The sequence below is a fragment of the Mus musculus genome, chromosome 3, assembly GCF_000001635.26.
Source record: "Mus musculus strain C57BL/6J chromosome 3, GRCm38.p6 C57BL/6J".
In the NCBI taxonomy this organism is placed as follows: Eukaryota; Metazoa; Chordata; class Mammalia; order Rodentia; family Muridae; genus Mus; species Mus musculus.
Genome location: NC_000069.6, coordinates 144,619,499 through 144,626,226, shown reverse-complemented (window position 1 = coordinate 144,626,226; position 6,728 = coordinate 144,619,499). Strand labels below are relative to the sequence as shown.

The window sequence follows — 6,728 nt, the reverse complement described above, 5'->3', positions numbered from 1 at the left end:
TCATAGCCATTAATAGCCTGGAAACCTTTACCTACCTGGGGCTTCATCCCTCTGTATTTATTGATTCTATTTGACACTGCACACAATCACACCGGAAGCACACACATATATTTATATTTCTTATACAAGTGTTTCTCAGAACAGTGTTACTCTAAGAAGAGGCCACAGACCAACATACGTTCACAAACTGACAGCAAAGCCAGTGTTGTGTGACAAAACCTTCCCTGGAAAGGACATTCTCTCTTTGCCCCATCTACTGTGAGAATGAAGAACATTCTCTGAAATCAGACTGTCGACATTCCAGAAGATGTCGACATCACTCTGAAAGGGCACACAGCCTCAGGGGAACTCTGCAGAGGGACTTCAATCACATCAATGTAGAGCTGAGTCTTCTGGAAAGAAAAAGAAAAGGCTCCGAGTTGACAAATGGTGTGGTAACAGAAAGGAACTGGCCACTGTCAGAACCATCTGCAGTCATGTTCAGAACATGATCAAGGCTGTTACACTGGGCTTCCGTTACAAGATGAGGTCTGTGTATGCTCACTTCTCCATCAACGTCGTTATCCAGGAGAATGGGTCCTTGGGTGAAAGCCGAAATTTCTTGGGTGAGAAATCCATCCGCAGGGTTCGGATGAGGACAGGTGTTGCTTGTTCTGTCAAGCTCAGAAGGATGAATTAATCCTTGAAGGAAATGATATTGAACTTGTTTCAGATTCAGGGGCTCTTATTCAGCAAGCTACAACAGTTAAAAACAAGAATATCAGAAAGTTTAAGGAGGGCATCTCTATGTCTGAGAAGGGGACCATGCAGCAGGCTGACGAGTGAGACCTCAGTTTCCTGGCTCCAGAAACAAGATCCTGATCACAAGTACAATTTGAGCTCTTTGAGGAAAATATAGGATTTATATATTGGTAAAAAATCCTCCCCTGGGGAAACACGACACACTTCTATTCACCTAGATAGAAAGTCCCATGACAGCCCCAACAGACCAAAGTGCCAAAGTCCTACTTGGTTAACGAATGAATTTCACTGGGGTTACTTACAGGAGCACAAATGAATCAAAAAATAGCTGCATCACCAAGCCCACCCCAGCATGGGTGACAGCTCAAAACTGGGAAAACCTGGAGCACACTGTACAGTCTGCAGGCAGCTCAATAGGTTGAAATGTGTCCTTTCCAGATATCTCAGCTGGTTTCTGCTTCTTCCAGGCGACTGGTTTGGTCTAAATCTTTGCAGCTTTGCTTCTCTGAGAAGGACTCTTAGCTTTTAAAGCTTAACTCTGCCAGGGAGGGGACTGGTGAATCTAGTCAGTTTCAGGGACTTCCTGAAGCTATTTTGAGTTGTTTACCTTTCTGCTTAAGGAGTTTCCCTGTAGGATGGAATGTTTCGCTCTTGAGGAAACTGTTACACAGCACATAGAGATAAGGAGTGGACCTTTTCATGTCAATCTTGTGTCTTTGAATCTAATAATGAAAATATCTACATTTGTATTTTGTAGGTCTGCTTTGTTATCACGTTTTCCTGGTGACACTAATTGTATTTTATAAAAGTCTTGGTCAGTAAATCATGAATGATTAAAAAGAAGAAAGTCAGAGCCAGGCGTGGCACATGCCTTTAATCCCAGCAGAGGCAGTCGGATTTCTGAGTTCGAGGCCAGCCTGGTCTACAAAGTGAGTTCCAGGACAGCCAGGGCTACAGAGAAACCCTGTCTCAAAAAAAAAAAAAAAAAAAAAAAAAAGCACTATAAGAAGTTTAAAAGGCATCACCTGGAAGATGCTTTAAAAATGTGATAGTTCATGGCTGGGGGGTGGGGGTGGGGTTACCAAGTCATCCATCCATCCATCCATCCATCCATCCATTTAATCATTCTTTTTGGTGGTTGACACAAGGTCTTACTATTTAGCTAAGATCAGTCTTCAAACTCCTGATCTTTTTGCTGCAGCCTTCCTAGCTCTGGAATTACAGGAGAGCACCACCATAGCAGGCTTTTGGTGGCCCATTTAAAATCAACTGAAGAGTGTTTTGCTTTGTTTTTTAAAAGCCCCTGGGCAACACTCCAGGTGGTGACGACGTTTCTTCTCTGTCCAGTACGCAGGCAATAAGATCTTAGAAGATCCATAGGTGCTTCTGGTGTGACCCTGGATGAAACCAGGGTATGGTGGGCTCTGAACTCATAGAGAGTAGGGATGGTGGGCTCCAGCTGCACAGAGGATGGACTGGTGGGCTCTGGCTGCACAGAGGGCTCACCAGGATGCCTTTGAATGGACCACCTGACCACGTAAACTTGAATCTAAATCTTTGGTGGTGGTTCCTGGGCAATGATATTTTCATTAAAATGGTTCTAGATTATTTCCAGAGGGTTGGAAAGAAAAACCAGCTGAGGATGAGGTGGATACAAAAGAGGGAGTCAGTTCAGTGCCTTTTCTAGGAGTCAGAAACAGCTCTTCTGAGATTCCACACCTCTTTCCCATCATGGAGCTACAGGGATAGCCGTGGCTGAAGCTGGAGGTCCCTGGTTAAGAAAGCTGGGTCCTGTAGCAATCACTCTGGGCCTCTTCACAGGATCTAGTGAGAAGCAGAGAGGCTCTGGCCACTGCTACTTATGAAGGCTTGGCCAGCCAGGTGCCACGACTCCAGTAGGCAGAACAAAAAGCGGCACCTTGACTCTTTCCCTTAGAAGCGCTGTGACTCTGCAGACAGGGTTTCGGAGGGAGGGGAAGGCTGGTGGAGGTTTGTGCTTGGAGCCCTTTGTGCTGAGCAAACACTTTCATCCTAGCAGCAGCTGCACTACCGAGCGCTCCATCACTTCCTAATGGATCCTCTGAAAGGGTCCAGCTGTTCCTTTCCATCAGGTCCTGAAAGCATGCCTTTCATTTGAAGAAAGCACACATGCATTAGGACTCGATGGTATGAGGGGGTTTCGGAGTGGAGGAAGGCAGTAGACGAGTGTTGACATTTGCTGCTAGCAATTGGGGCCAAATAATTATACCTATTAGAAAAAAGAAAAAAACATGTTAGCGCAGGAGCCATGAGGCCAGCCTGGAAGCAGGCTGCCAGATACAGTGGCAGCTCTCTTGTCACAAAGCTCAGAGATACTTCGTTTTTCTGCCGGTGTAACTGCTAGGGTCTGAGTGGTTGTTCTGTTGAAATCTAATCCTCAGTGTGGTGGCACCAAGAGGTGAGCCAGATAGCCTAATGGTTAGGAGCTCTTTGCAGAGGGCCCTGGTTTGGTTCTGAGTACCCCCCCCCCGTGGTGGTTCACAACCACCTGTAACTCTGGTTCCAATATATCCTATGACGTCTCTAGCTTCCATGGGTTGTTGTAAGCATGTGGTATTAATATATATACTCAGGCACACATACACATAAAATAATAAGAAAAAAATTAAAGGCCTTTGCTCTCATGAAGAGAATTAGTACCTTTATAAGAAAACTGGGAGGGCTTCCTTGCTTGACTCTTCCGTTTTATGAGGCGATACCTAGAAAGTGCTGTCTATAGAGCAGAGTGCCCATATCAGACACAGAATCCGTTGGAAGACCAGTCTTACTTTCCAGTCTCTACATCACAAAATACATAAACAAACCCCCTGATGCACATGTAGAACTATAAATGATAAATAACTTCCGGGCTGGAGCAATAGCTCATTGGTGTGAGGTCTTACACGCGTTCTCACGACCGGCCAGGAAAGACACAACAAACCAGAATCTTTTGCGGCAAAACTTTATTGCTTACATCTTTAGGAGCAAGAGTGTAAAACTTAAACCCAAAAACGAAAGCGAAACCCCGTCCCTATTTAGGAGAGTTATCCTTTGCCTAGGACGTATCACTCCCTGATTGGCTGCAGCCCATGGCCGAGTTGTTGCCACGGGGAAGGCAGAGTACATGGGGTGGAGAAATACCCTTGGCACATGCGCAGATTATTTGTTTACCACTTAGAACACAGCTGTCAGCGCCATCTTGTGACGGCGAATATGGGGGCGGCTTCCCACAGTTCCCCCTTTTCTATTAATAAGAGCAATAGGCCACCCATATTAATGAGAGTGGAGATAGAGGTCAAATCCCCAGTGTGCAGGTAAAGGAGCCATGTACAGGATTAGCTCTTAGGCTCACAGGCTTTTACCCAGAGCAACCCTGACCTGCTCCCATGTCGTTTTACCTGGAGAGAAGGACACTTGGACACTCAACCTTCTTGAAAGATGACATGTCTCCCTAGAATAGGCTCATATATGCCGCAGAGCCCTTCTACTGCAGTGCTTAGCCGTGTAACTCTCTCGGGCTGCTGAAGCACACTCACTCTATCCCGTGCAATGAGACTAGCCTCGTGGTGTGCAAGAGCTGAGTGGCCAGCGATCTATTGCTTAAGCATAGATAACCATAAATCAGGGGAAGCACCATGTTCTAGTCCTGTAAGCGCCTGGGCAATAACCACCTTGTCTCTCCTAGTTTGGGCCTTAAGCTTACAGACCAACCAAAGAAGCAACACTAATCCACAGCAAAGTGTATCTCCAAATAATATCAATCCCACCCATTCTTTAAAGAAGGAAAATGCTGAGGAGATCCAATTGGGTAATCCTTTGGTCAGGGACAGGTCCAAGCGCGTGGAGTTGACCTGAAGTCTCAATTCCCGAAGGATCTGTTCAAATTTAGCCGTCCAATTCTGTAACATATACTGAGAAAGACTTTTTGACAAATTAGCTGTCCTAGTAAATTTCTCATACTGAATGGAAGTAACACACAATCCCGGAAACTTTTGTTCACATCCCAGCTGAGCTATTTGCCATAATACATCTAGTTGTTTCTGGACAAGATCTATGAGTTGATTAACCAGCATGAGACCACCCTGTATCATGACATTAGCTGAGGCCTGTTTATCTATGACTGTAGTCACTGAGGCTGACAAAGTGTTAATAGTGTCAGTCGTCTGGACCTGTCTAGACAGAGCCAAGGCTGTCTGAATCAAGGCCAAACCCAGTTCCTAGTTAGTGGTAAAAAAGCAGGGGAATATTTGAGCATTATACATCACCGGCATTGGGAGTGGAAATGTTGACATTATCCCCCAACGCTGCTCTCTCTTTATTATTGACGCCCTGGACATCACCAAGACGAGGGACATCAGTATTCCCTTGGTCAGTCTGGATTTTTCGGGTGAGTCTTTCTGGTATCCAAAATGGGTTGTCATCATTCTGTGGGAAAACACAAATAGCTCCCCTGGATCTTATCAAAATAGGATCCGGGCCATACCATTTATTATTAAGGACATTTTTCCATTTAACCATCTCATTGGGCCTATCTGGCTCTGAACAATGACGTTTAGCCGCAGTATGGCCATGAGCATCAATATTTTAAAAATTGAGTGTAAAGAGTGCCATAGACACAGACACTCTTGGTACTCGGGGTAGAGTCTCGATTCCCCTCTTCTGTTTTATTAGATAGGCTTTGAGGGTGCGATGCGCACGCTCAACAATACCCTGTCCTTGAGGGTTGTATGGAAGTCCAGTCAGGTGGGTCACGTCCATCTGACGGCAGAACTGCTGGAATTTTTGAGATGTATAAGCTGGTCTATTATCAGTCTTAAGGAGTTTGGGTTTCCCCCAAGCACTCCATGCCTCAAGACAATGTTGAATCACATGTGAGGCTTTTTCACCTGTTAAAGGTGTGGCAAACATTACACCAGAGCAGGTGTCAATAGAAACATGTAAATATTGATTTCTCCCAAAGGAGGAAATATGCGTGACATCCATTTGTCAGACCTGTAATGGCCTGGCATGAGTAGATAAAATTTGACAACAATCTAAAGGCATTATTAAGTAATCAGAATCACTTTCAGTAGAACCAATCCCTCTGGCAGCTCAAGGAATACCAGAGGAAGGAAAACAGCCATGTAGGCTTGGCAAAATTATTAGTTGAGCTATTCTGTCCCTTTGTGATATAGAAAAGACAACTTGAGGACAAGAACAGAGAACCTGAAGTTCCCCTTTATAATCCTGATTTACAACTCCAGGGTGGACAATAAGACTTTGTAGGCTGCAAGAGCCTGCCTCTGTTATTTTGGCCACAAAATCTGAGAAGGACTCCTGAGGTCCCTGGACGATCTTTGTTAGTTGTCTAGTGGCTTTACCTGCTCGGGAGAGCGCCTTTCAGGCCCTAATAGCCTTTTCATCTGATTCAGAACTACTAAGAACTGGCTCCTTGAGCTCATCTAGTGATGAGTATAGGTTCCTTCTCCTAGAAACCTCCGCTAATTGATCTTTTTTCTTTTCTTTTTCCTTTTCCTTTCTTCTAATCTCTCCCCAGGTATTCTTACCTGACCTTAACTTTTTCTCGGGTTCAAGACCCTTGGAAAGGCCTGTATACTTATTTTGTGTACCATATTTCCTCTTTGCTCCTACTCTCTCTCCCGCTTTACTTCTGATAGATTGCCCTGAATTTCATCCAGAATTTTTAGCCCTGCCTTAACCACTTGATAACATGTGAAAAGGAACAAAAAGGCTCCTAACACTAGAAAAAGTTCAAGGCCAAACATACCTTGTAAAGCTATTTCCTACTTTACTTCTGATAGACTGTCTTGAATTTCGTTAGAAAGTTCAAGACCAGACTTACCTTGTAAAGCTATTTCCCACTTTACTTCTGATAGACTGTCTTGAATTTCGTTAGAAAGTTCAAGACCAGACTTACCTTGTAAAGCTATACTTACGGGTACCCTGTTCCCCAGCTGAAGAGTTCTGAA

General features: G+C 44.6%; 1 pseudogene; it reads left to right on the top strand.

The window, feature by feature from the left end:
* Window positions 230-911, top strand: Rpl9-ps8 (ribosomal protein L9, pseudogene 8; annotated as a pseudogene).